Source organism: Sander vitreus, chromosome 4 (assembly GCF_031162955.1).
Source record: "Sander vitreus isolate 19-12246 chromosome 4, sanVit1, whole genome shotgun sequence".
In the NCBI taxonomy this organism is placed as follows: domain Eukaryota; kingdom Metazoa; phylum Chordata; class Actinopteri; order Perciformes; family Percidae; genus Sander; species Sander vitreus.
In genome coordinates this window covers 31501109-31514853 of record NC_135858.1, presented here as the reverse complement: position 1 = coordinate 31514853, position 13745 = coordinate 31501109, and the positions used below count along the sequence as shown (strand labels likewise).

The 13745-nt window shown below is 40.1% G+C and overlaps 1 protein-coding gene across 2 annotated transcripts in view; it reads right to left on the bottom strand.

The window, feature by feature from the left end:
- Positions 1 to 13745, bottom strand: part of nfasca (neurofascin homolog (chicken) a) — a 125637-nt gene that overhangs the window by 97713 nt on the left and 14179 nt on the right. The window lies entirely within an intron of this gene.

Genomic DNA, 13745 nt, shown 5'->3' with positions numbered 1-13745 from the left:
CATGTTGTGGTGAGACAATTCCGCTTTGTATCAGCTGTTAGTGACCCAGACAGCGGAGTTGCAGTTGAAAAAAGCCACCTGTGGAAACACTCAAGTTCAGTGTGCAAAGAGCGACAGTTTAAGTTTAAAGTGAAGACTCCAGTCAGATGAGCTGACTGCTCATTAATCTGTGTAAGTCTGGTTGCAGAAAGAAGCAGAAAATGCAGCACACACAAAAACACACATGCCTCAGGACTGTCTGCAGCAGCGTTGTTTCTTCAACTATGTGTTTGTGCTTTCAAAGAGCTCGTCTGTACGCCAGCCGCTGCCCTTAGGATCACAGGATGCTCTTTCCCTCTTTCTTTTTGTCCCTCTTGTCTGTGTTGCTGCTGCTGCAGACACTCACACATACACAGAAACATACACTAACACACAGTCTGCCTGGAGGTCTGTGGAAAAGCCTCTATGAAAATATAAAACATACACAAATACACTGTATCTCCAATACAATTTGTGCTCCAATGACAACAATGTTTCAGTCGATACAATGAAACCATACGTTACTGTGCAAACTACACTTTTTTTTATACACAACTGCTGCTTTACCCACACACTGCTGACTGTTGACAGGACAGTCGTAGTTGTACTGTAGGTGTGTTATGCTGTTAGCGGCTAATGTAGCCTGCAGATGAGATGTGCAGCGGGCGAGGTCTGCTAAGATCACTTCTTTTTAACTTCACCCCCACAGATTTCCAAACGTCTTTACCCCAACCGACTCAAGTTGAGGTTACTTATCATACTTTGCACATCTTCCTCTGGAGGAGCAGCAGTACTCCCTGATACCTGTAAACATACTTTGATGTGGAAAATGAATGGAGAGTGCCTTGAAAGCTACCTGATTTCATACAGCACCCAATAGCACCCTCAAATCTCTAACTGTCCTTCCAGCTCACTGATGATAGTTTAACATTCAACATAGTTGAGTTTTAAAACACCAAAAATATTTTTTTTCTGAATAAATGGTTGATAAGTGCAGGTTTGTTAAACACTGAATCTACTGATCTCAGCTTATCAGCTATTTTCATTTAGACATGGCATTTAACATGCATCTCTTTGCTTCATGCCATTAAAGCAAAATATAAGGTTGTTGTGAAAATAAACAGATAACAGCAAATTTCAGTCCCCAACACTGCACAGCCACTGGATGTAAAACCTACGTATTCATTTGGTAAACACACTTTGAAAAATAGTGTCCTTTATTAAGTTATTTCACTAAGTGGGTCACAACCTGTGCCAGTTGTTTCAGTTGTCATCATGCAGGCCAGCGGTGCTGCTGAGCTTCTGTCTCATTTGGATAGTACATTTCTCAGCAACCTACTAAAAACATAATGCTTTCTGCATGGATCTACTTAAGGCTATTTGGGGTCTATCTTAGTAACCTCATGTAATGAATACTTTATGTAATATGCCACTGCTTTCATGTAGATTTGTTTGTTTGAAAACGACTTAATTCTGCGATTAAATTCGTTATAGTGTATGAATGTAAATGCATCTACGTATCAATGCACTCAGCTGCATTATAAAAAGTATATTTAGAGTGATTAAACTTTACAAATATCAATATGTATAAGCTGTTACATCATCCTTAACTCTACCTGATGACTTGGGAGTTCATCCAAGATGTGTTTAAGCAGTACACTCCCTCTAACTACAGTATGGCACATATTGAACATCTGGGGGGAGAAATGTTTAACTAGGTTAAGTGTGTTGCCAAAGGGCACAGCAGTAGTATGCCCTACTTGAGGAGACTGTGTATGTGAGTAGGGCTGCAGTGCTGTGTAACACTACTGACAAACACAGCAGACACTCTCCGCTTCGTCAGCTTGTGTTGCAGCAGCACTGTCGTAGCTGGCTCGGGAACACGCCTGGAGGTCTGAATCTGACCCAACTTCACCTCAACGACATTCTGTTTGAAGACAAACTGACCTGACCACCGCAGCAGCACAATTCCAACAAAAAATTATGTTTTGGCTCACTTCTTTAAAGCGAGGGTTGACTGTGAGGTGACTATGGGTTAGTTACAGGAAGGACTGGATAGGGCATGCAGTGGTTATAGTTAAAAACACAATCCAATCAAACAGTGTGGCCTGTGTAGTTGAGTGTAAATGTTACCATTCATATTCAAATCATGGCGATCATGTCATGGCTGAAAATAGTGCTACATGCCAATCATGACTTCGGCTTGAATGTCCTAAAACCAGTGTTTGTAGATTAATTAATTTTCTCCTAAATTTCCAACTAGCATCCTTTTGGTTTCATACATTGTAGTCTCACTAATGAGATTGCATATGGCTTGTTGCAATGTTGATACCAGAAGTGGAAAGTAAGTCTAGTACTTTAGTACTGAACCTAGCAACCATTTGGAGGTAGCCTACTTTAACTTTTGTACAATTTATACTTGTAGCAGTTGACCTGCCTATCATCTTATCTATGAAGTGTTTTGATGGTTTTGGCCAGTTGACCAGCTCTATCTAGACCACTCCAATCAGCTTGATCAGCAGGATACCTCCTGGCTGCATGGTCATCAGAGAGCAGCAGCACAGCTATCACTCAATAATGGCTATGCACTAATGTTAGCATGGAGCAAAGAAAGGTTATTAATCAAATGTAATTAGTCCTGAAATGCTAAGAAAACAGCTGATTTAATTCACTGTACATTCTTAGGCTCATTCCATTATCACTCATTTAAGATCAAGTAGTTAAGTCTCATTTGGAAGATTAACAGTAGACACAACTGTCAAAATGAGAGCTTTGATTGTAAAACAATGAGTCTCAACTTACAGTGAATCTAGAAGCTGAAAGCAACAAGTGGTCTTCATGTGAATATGTACATTAGTCATGCTTTGTAAATATATCCTCAGATTTCAATAGATGGGATTTCTGTCAAATAGTCTCACAGATTGTCATACCACAGTACTACTGTATACATTCATTGCAAGTGAAATATTGACATTCTTTTCAAATGTTCCTTTTTAGAATATTTTCTGCTTTTCAATATTTTGTGTATTTTTTAGGCATTTTCTGTATACTATATTATACAACCATTAACATTTTGAGAATGCCTTACTGTAAGCCTTGAGTGTTAAAGAAGCACTCCCCATGTTGCTGTCTTACCCAGAACTAGTGTGTTTCCACACAGACTGTAAATATAAGACTGCAATCTATGTGTGAAGTGAAAAAAGAAACTCCATCCAACAAACTGAGCCACTTTCAACAGCCTCATGGGACAATGAGGAGTGTGTGTGTGTGTGTGTGTGTGTGTGTGTGTGTGTGTGTGTGTGTGTGTGTGTGTGTGTGTGTGTGTGTGTGTGTGTGTGTGTGTGAGAGAGAGAGAGAGAGAGAGAGAGAGAGTGTAAGGGCACTTTGATGTCCAGTCTATCACCTGCAATTCCCTGATCTATAACAGGTCTAGCACTCACCAATTCACTAATGACTGTCCCAGAGGTGTGCGTGCGTCCGTGTGCATCCGTGCGTGCGTGTGTGTGTATGCGAGTGTCTGTGTTATGTACACATCCATACATGCACATTACTGCCACCCCCATACATCCCCAACCTCTTTTTCAACCTCCAGCTATGGCCTTTGAACCTAGTCCATTACTGTGCCACAACCACACACACACACACACACACACACACACACACACACACACACACACACACACACACACACACACACACACACACACACACATTCACTGGCAGGTCATGGCGATGTGATGAATAGCTGATGCACATACTGGAAGGTCACGGGTCACATGCTAACAAGGTTGTGAGGGAAATGTCTAAATGACATAATTTCCTTAGTATAGATGGTCTTTAAAGGGGTAGACATGACAACCACTCTCAGGAGCTGTGTAGGAGGTGTTAGGATCATGTTTGTGTGTCAGAACATACTGTAAGTAGTATTTCTGAATCCAGACTTATTATTTAGTACAGCACAGAAATATGAGTATATGGTTTCTAAGTTTGTTCACTACTATTTGCGTCATTACAGATGGTCGTCCTATAACTAAGAAATATTTAAGCTTTGGGTTCTGTCACCAGATAGTTTTAGTTGTTGTGCTGCTTTGTTTTTTATGTTTTATCCCTAAAAATTACTTATTCTATAATTCTTTATTATCCAACATTTTCTACAGCAGTCCTGCAGATTGTTTCTTCTACCTTACTGACAGCCATTCACTTTTTTTTTTCATTTATGAAAACCATCATGCAGAAACTTCAGACTTGCTAACGATGGGTAGTCCATCACATTGAATATATGTTGTGATTGTGTGATAACATCATTATCTTGTGTGGTGATGCAGTTGAAAGTGTTAACTTTGACTTGTGATGCATTTATGTGCTGATAAGGGGCTCTGAAATCTGAGATATGAGAGCTGGCTGCTGAACAGCTCTGTTAGTGAGGGCAAATTAAATCCAGAAGACACACAATAAGCAAACATGAACTCTGGCAACTAAAGTGCTGCTGTTCACTGTTCAACACGCTGGTCTCCAGTTTTATGATAATACTGATCAAATCCAAGGATTTTATTACTCAGCAAATACAAAATAGAACTTACACTGACTTATTAGCATTAATAGTTTTATAGTATTACAGTATGACCAAAGTCATTCCTGGGTTCAAGAAAGGTCTTTACTGTCCCATAAATCTATGCTTGACCAAAAGAAAAACAAATCTTTACTCAGGGTTATCTCATCTTTTTTTGTTGAGGTGCTCAACAGCATCTTAAAATCATTATTTGAACTCCATTCATTAAATAAGACCTTAAGAGCTTTTGAGAGCTCTCCATCAAACTCCATATGCCGAGGAAAACTGTGGGATGCATTTGAAAGCTCATGAAACAGCAAGTAAGTGGACCTTGGCATGACAATGTTAAAGATATTGTAATTCGGCACAAATGATTAATATAAGCCATTGAATTACATTACAAATCAAACTTTCTACATCTCACCTCTACGACACATACTGTACTTTATTTCCCTTCAGAATGTAGATTAGATTCAGCGTTGAAGACGGTCCCCTTCCAATGAACATCTATAGACATTTATAGACAAATTATGTATGCATGTGTGAAAGGAACCCCCTTTTCCTTGACTAAACACTGCTCAGTTAACCCTCAGCCCCTCTATAGAAGCAGAGCAGGGACAAAACACAGCGGTGTCCGATTGCAAACCCAGCCCTCTGCACCAAGCACAACCTCCAGGGAAGGTAAGATGGAGGAAATGTGGATAGAGGATGAGGGGAGGTGCAGAGTGAACGCGTGGTTGCCAAGCGATACATGTTTATATGTGGATGTCATGCTTGGAAGGAGCTGTAGCTTGATGTTGCAGAATGACCTACTTTAAATTGAAAGGGAAAGAAGAGCAAATGGAAAGGAGAGGAGACAAAGTGGGGATGCAGTGGAGAATGAGCAGGTTCACTGGTTTGGACAGGAAAGAAAAGAGCATTAATGCAAGACAGAGATGGACAAAGAGAAAGATAAGAATTAAAGAGAGGGTCAAGCAACAAACAGCAGAGGAGGGATGCTGCAAAAGGGAGAGAGGGCAGGACGCAAAATTGATTGACTGGTAGAATACACGGACTGAAGCTGATATTTTGTGCTTTTAATTAAAATATCTTGGTGACAAAAAACAAAACACGCCAGATATTCAGTGTCTTTAACAGAAATTGATTTCTGTCAGTGTGGAAAAGTGAAAAATGGAAAATGGAAACTATGAAACCCAGCAGTATTAATACTGATGCTGCTGTAGCAATAACTACAGTATGTTTAAAATATAATATTGAAATTTCATTTTGGGCTATCAACTGCTTGCAAGAAGGAATCATTAACCAAAGCTTAAAAATCACTAATTTGTCAAAGGATGTCAAATGACAAAAGCAGGAGTGTTCAAGAAAGCCGGCGAGGAGGGTGTATTGCTACAAACACCAAACCCCTCCTCAGCTCTGCTTCTCTTCATGGACATCGGATTCTCTAACAACCCTTTGTATGCTGTCTCAGGTTTGCCTTGAACCAGTTGTTAGTTATGTGGCTATAGGTTTAGACTGCCGGGGGACTTCCTATGACACACTGAGCTCCTCCTCTCTTTCTCCATCCGTGTGTGATCATGTCCCATTGATGCATGTTACTAACTTAAGCCCTATTTCAGCTTCTTACTCTGAGTCCTTGTGCTTTCGCGCCTTGCAGATTTGCTTGGATTGTGGTGGCACCTGGATCGTGGTTGCAGCTGCTGCTGTGGTCCTGCTCGACACCCACTGCTACTACTAATATTATTAGTCTTAGTTCTAGTTATTTGATCTTCAGTGTTATTATAATTGCCACTATTCATAATGTCATTCTATTATACCCACTGCTATAATTATTATGAGTCATATATCTCTTCTTTATATCTTTCTAAGACAAGTCAAAATAGCCTCCTTCATAATTGCAGATTACAAACCACACCACAGTGGTGTGAGGCATTAAAGGACAGGAAATGAGCCAACAATATAATTATCACTGGGATGATCAATATTAAATCAGGCAAACTGCACAGTTTTTAATAAAAGATCAATATCAGCCATGAACTCCGTCTACAGGTGACCATATCCACAATTGGTCTCTATGTTTCTGAGTATTTACACACAAAAACACACAAGAAAAAAATAGCAGAGCAGACAACAAGACCACATCATGTCAAGCCATCCAAATCCTCTGCAGCTCATGCTGTCTGAACAGGAAATACAAGAGGCGGGGGGACCCCAATCAGTTTGTTACCCCCTGTCAGTTTCTACCCATCATACCCACAAAGACACGATGGGGGCAGACAGAGGGGGAGGCTGGGGCAGGAGAGACGACAGGGAAAGAGGTTAAAGATGTAGACAGCAACACATCAGCAGATAAGAGAGAGAATAGATGTGGTGTTAGAGAAGAGAGGAAGAGGAGAGGTGAAGGAGAAAGAAACACATATAGGGGCATGTATTACAGTTGTATTAGTAGTTGATACCACTGAATCAATAATAAAAATGGCAAATACCGTAATTCCTCAAATAAAAACCAGGCCCTTTATTTACTTGAACTGCAGAAGGTACCAGGCTTTTATTTGAAGCAGGCTTTTGTTAGAGGCAAGCCTTTATTTCTAATTCCATCTGTTTGATAAGTATAATTGTTTTAAATAATCTGTTTTAAATGAAAAACAAAAAGGCCCTATTTTAACGATCTGAAACACAAGTATCAAACGCCAAACACAAGTAGCTTTGTGGGCGGATTTCGGGTGCTGTTGCTATTATACCAGCGGGATAAATGACTTTTGCGCCCGACGCAAATCTAAAATGGGTTATTCTGAAGTAGCTACATTACTGATAGGTGTGGTTTGGGCGTAACGTGCAATAAACCAATCAGAGCATTAGCTCACATTCCCTTTAAAAGCAGGCACGCTTGTTCCATGGCGGATTGCTATTATAATGGCGGCTTGCTAGGCACACGCTCTTAATACATCCACGGGCGCACGCCAGGAGCGGTTTATAGCCAAGGAGACCGACGTTTGCTCTTGATTATTCTTTTTGACAAAATGTAAATAAAGAAATGTCACAAAAACATACTTTCCGATGTTTTGGGCTCACTCTCACTGATTCACGAGGTTATGAATGCATGGTGATATTTTTGCAATGTACTCTAACATTAGACCGAGATTACCTCACTACAGACGATGCAGCTCTTCTGTCTCTCCTCTCTTGTGCTGCCACTGGGGCATTTGGGTTAAGTGGCATCGGCACATCCAGTTCAACATCACATCTCCTTAAATCCTCTACTATTTCCTCATTTATGTCATGAACACATCCATGATTCATGGAAATGTTTAAAACAAGGTCATATTTTTCCTTGTATTTATGTATGGTTTGCAAAAATGGGAACTGCTGGGTCCGTGAGATGAGAGAAGCAAAGTGTATGCACGGTGTGCACACTCTAAATTACTATTCCAAGCATGTGCCCTTAAAATAGCATCTGAATAACGCGCCACTGACTTTAGACTAGGTTTTTCCTGGTCTGTGGCAGAATTGTTTTCTGAACATTTGAACGTTTGCACTGAACACGCCTCCTCCCCTTTTTGCTGAACCGCTTTTTTCCTCCCACCTCCAGCTAGCCATGCTGTGCTCTGCTCTTGTCGGCTAATCTTGTCAGCTCATCCTTCTGTTTCTTCCAGTATCGGATTCTCCTGGGGTCAATGTTGAAATGTCTCACAGCTTTTTCACCCGAGTTTTCCTCCGCATACTTTAAAACTCTTTTCGTTTTGTTGTTGAAAAGTCTGTCACCAGCACCAGAGCCCTTCATTCTCTGCTAGCACTAAATGAGACCCGTGTTACATCCAATGTAGCTACTGCCATGTATTGGCTGAGTTACATATACAGCCACATTGACTACAATACCGGTAGGACAATAATACTTTGATTAAATAATACTTTTTGAGTTAATCCAGAAAAACATGAGAAATGTGGAAAAAAGCATAAATATATTGTTGAATCTGTTAAATTAAATTGGTAGAAATGTACATTACGATGAACTTGAATTTTGTTTTTACTTAATATTATATGAAAGGCACTTAGGAGATTATCCACACTAATTTTTCCCCGGCCTTAATTTAAGGCCGGCCTTTATTTGTCCGTGTTGACCACGCTCCCGGCCACTATCAGAGGTCTGGCTTTTAATTGACTACCGGTTTTTATTTGAGGAATTACGGTAGATTGCATTTATATAGCGCTTTTCTAGTCTTAGAAAGCAGAGAAGAAGAACTCAACTCAACACGCAGACTGCGGGGCCAGTGTTCAAACCACCAACCTTCTGATTAGTGCTGACCGCTTTACCTCCTGAGCCACAGCTGCTCCTAAGACAATATGAGGGTATTTAGGGTCACAAATACATACTATATATATATATATATATAATATAATATAATATAGCTGTGAAAACGCATAATCGGATTTGTGAATTTTAAAATACCAGCAAGTCAGAGAGAATAAGGAGGAGAGAAAGAGAAATGTGTGAAGAGTAAAAGAGTTGTAACATAAATAGATCAGGGTAGATAAAGGATAAAGAGAGAAGAAGAATGAAAAAGAGAGAGAAATATGGGGTGGAAAGAAGATAGGAGGGCTCATAAGAGGGCTTATTGCATATTTAGTGAAAAGTAGTCTGGCCAGACTCTCCAGATTCTCCACAGCTCTGTGTTAGCGCTGCAGTAAGGTCTGGCTACACCACCCATCTATTCTGGGATAGAGGAAAAAACACTCTGGCTGGTTTGTATTTCTTTAAACCAGTCACAACCGTCCTGGGCGGTGCCACGCCCCAGCCCCTGAAAGCGGCATGGGTGTATGATAAAACCTGGATACACTGTTGGAGGCGGAGCCCCGTTCATTCCTATGAGAGTTGAAGCCAAAAAACAAGTTCCATGTATGAAATTACCCAGATTATTGACGCAGCTTCCGCACTGTGGCCCATTGATCAGGCGCACTCTGCTAACTTGAATGTGGATTGATTGTGTAATGGATCACATTCTCATAGTAAAATGAGTCATTTTGCGCTGTGTATGTATCCACTGATTTACAGACGTCTATGGGAAAATGTCTTTTTGGGCCCCATGGCATTCCATGAAGGATACGGAAGTTGTGAAATTGCACCGGATGTTAGGCTTTATCCCAGCAATGTACATCCCTTGAGCCAGACTAAGTGAAATAGCAACAGTGGTTGAGCACTGAAATTATTTGAACAAAAAAAGTAAATGTGTTCATTGTCAGGATGTCTTTTATTTGTTTTAATCTTATTTATTCTCTGCACTTTTAATATACCATTATTATAAAAAAAAAAAACTCAAGATGTGTACAATATATACTATATCTTCACCTTCCCATAATGACCGTGACGTTCAAGATCCAACCCCCGTCATCCCTTTCCTCTCAAAAACAATGAAATAAAAGCTGAGTTGAGGTATAATAGTGCATTCCATTTGTACTCAAAGTCGGAAACACGCCCCCTGACCTCGGATTTCCGAGCTCGGAACTTGGACAATCTCGCAGTACGCCGAGTTCAAAATCCAACATGGCTGCTCCGTGCAGCCATGTTGGATTCAACAGTTGTGAAAGCTGTAGTAACATACAGTTATTAGCATTTCTGTCGTATTTGTGTCTCCTTAAATCAGTTGTACACACAGTCCAACTTCTATCTGTGGAGCTGTGATTTTACACCTGATAACATGCTGGCAGGTGTTTGATGTCTGTGTCTCTCATGTTACCCTAAACCATACTTGTGTGTTACAGAAAATGCTTTTTTGATAGAACATAAAACATTCTGTTTGTGTGTGTGGTGTGTTATAGAAATCCTAAGACTATTTAACAGTAATTTCCTGATTTTAATACAGAAACTAAAATCACAGGACCTGTTTGCAGTGAGGCGTCCTGACAGTTTTCTTTATTGGTGTATCTCTACATGACTTAACAAAGAACCCTCCTCCTCCATACTCCAACTGAAATATTGAAGACCTCCTGCTGACATCCAAATCACACTAAAGATGTCCCCTCTCACCTTTGTCACGACATCACGTATTCATGACATACAAAGAGGCTATTTAGTGATCCCTCCAGGCACACTGTTCACAGTCAAAAGCCACACCCACCCACTGGGAGCCGGCAGCCAGCCAAATATGCTCACCGCCACAATAAAAGGCTTTCTAATATAGTCAAACGAAATCGAAGCACAAAAGAACCATGTTAAGTCCACCACTCCATACTGATTTATATATGATTTAACCATTTGTTTATATGGTGTTGCAGTCATAGTAATATTTGTGTTAGTGTAATGTGACCATTACCATTTTTTTTCCATGTGTAATAATGCTCATATTGTACAGTATTTAGCTTTCAATCCACACAACCAGGCCATCAGACAGCAGTCGTGAATCAGTGAGCCTGTACTGTAGCAGATGAGAGGGCTGCGGCAAGCTGGAGGTTAAATAAATGTTAGGTCGGCTCTGAGGGCTCAGCCAGAGGCTTCTGACAGGACCGCTGCAGCTCTGCTCCACGGGAAAGGGCTTATTAAGGCTGAATCCTCACTGCAGCCTGTCTACCTGTGTGTGTGCGTGCGTGTGTGTGTGTGTGTGTGTGTGTGTGTGTGTGTGTGTGTGTGTGTGTGTGTGTGTGTGTGTGTGTGTGTGTGTGTGTGTGTGCTTCTATACTTGATGAGGAGTGCACTTCCTTACGAAGACAGAGGGACTAAATTGTCCATGCCCAGACTACTGCACATGTACAGGCTGACACTGAAATCGACAAATGATAAGTCTGGACCACACAGTGCTAACATAGAATGTCGATAGAATGTTGACATGAATGACATCATGTTGTCGACTAGTATACAGAGTTTAGTGTTCAGATATTGTGCCAAACATTTTTACAACTGGAATTTGGACCTATCTGAACATGATCTTGTAGTGCTGGTTTAGAGCTGAAACCTGAATGGAAATGGAATGTGGAATGGAACTGCGATTATCAAAACTCTGCATCACATTCAGTGACAAGGTTCATGAATGATCAGTGCAACATTTTTAACATTCAATTCCAACGCTGATTTATTTCTACACAAATTCCTGCATAGCAACTACAGTATGGTTAACATATGGTTAAGGCTATAAGATAAGACACTGACACTGACACAGCCACTGTGTTTTAGGTATGGCTAATCTATGCTTAAAAACAGGCAATTTGTTAAAGGAACACGCCGACTTATTGGGATACTAGCTTATTCACCGTATCCCCCAGAGTTAGATAAGTACACACATACCCTTCTCATCTCCGTGCGTGTCGTAACTCTGTCTGACGCCCCCACCGCTAGCCTCGCTTAGCACAGATCCTGGAGGTAACCCGCTCCATCTAGCCTACTGCTGCTAGCTACATGTTGTGATTTGTATAGTCACAGCATGTACAAATAACAAAGTCACATGAGACACAGCCATCTTCTAACCATATACAAACTGGGAACTATATCTATATATATATATATATATATATATATATATATATATACATATATATATATATATATATATATATATATATATATATATACATATATATATATATATATATATATATATAAGTATATATATATAATATAATAATATATATATATATATTCTCAGAAGGCGAAACACTGCTACTTCTGCTACTTGGGCGGAGTGATTTGCACGCAGCACCTGAGAAGTGCCGTGGTGAGGAGCAGAGAGTAACAACAGTGCTTTTCAGGGGTCCGTTTCAGAAAGCAGGTTTAGTGAAAACTCTGAGTTTGTTAACCCTGGATTTGGAAACTCTGGGTTTTCTGTTTCAGAAAGAGAGGTAACTTAACCTCAGAGTCAGTTACTATGGTAACTGAGTCTGTAAACCTAACCTGGTCGGGAGCAGGTTTTCTTCAAGAAACCTCGAGTTTCTCTCAGTCTCCTCCCTCTGACACAGTTCATTCATTTCCTCATTCATTCATTCAGTCTGTATCAGGCGCATTTTAGCGCAGTTTGTTATCTGCATGAATAAAAAAACGTATTGGTTTATGGCAGATTATAAAACGTTTTTTTCTCAAACATTGCATGTCCTTTTGTCGATGATCCCGTTGATGAAAAAGCTGTATTACTTCACAGAGTTTGCGTCGGGAGATGATATTGAGTCCCGACTAGATGTATTTTCATTTCCACATAACCGATTTGAGAGGTATTTTCTTCACAGTCGATCAGATATAGACCTTATCCGTCCTCATATCACTAACATCCACCATCGTGGACATGCTTTTACCAGCAGATTCTTTGTGTCTCGCATTACGTTTTTTGCAAACGTTTGGTGATGCGGATCATATTAGTAAAGCCACTGTATGCAGAGCCGTCAGAAGAGTGAGACTCGCTCCAAAACGTTTTTTAAACTTTTTTGTAGTGTTCCCAGGCCATAATCCAGTGAGAGCCATTAAACAGAATGAAATGATTATAATTATATTTCTGTTAATGATCATGGTGCTGCAGGCTCAGAATGGGATTAGCTTACTTTTTCGCCCGCAGGATTGCACCTAAATGAAATTATAGGTGTAATACCATTCCAGTTTTCACCAGCAATATTATAGGTTACCTGCGATTAAATATGAAATTAATACACTGTCAGTGCTTACGCATTGACCCGAGCAGCAATGTTCTCCCACACCAATTCTCTCTCTTTTACAGCATCCGCTGTGTTGCTTTTTTAACGAAATACATGTTCAAACTCCCTGTATGTGCGCATGAGTATTTCCGCGTATTTCCAGTATTTTTTTTTTTTGTTTGTTTGTCTTTTTATTGTGGTGGTGCACGCGCTTAGCTCTGAGTCAACCTACTCCGAGTTGATTGAACCAACTCAAATCAGCTGTTCTGGAACCGAAAACTCAGAGTTTCCCATCTCAGGGTAAATCAACTCAGAGATCAGGGTTAGACTCAGAGTTTGTTAAAGCTCCTTCCTGAAACAGACCTATAAATCCTATAAATCTACAATCAAGCAGACATGATTGTCACTCTAACTGAATACCTTACAGGTACATTCAAGACTGCTGCAACTAACAAATATTTTCATTTTCGATTAATGTGCCAATGATTGTTTTAAATTCAATTAAATTTTATTTATAGTATCAAATTATAACAAGAGTTATCTCAAGACACTTTACAGATAGAGTAGGTCTAGA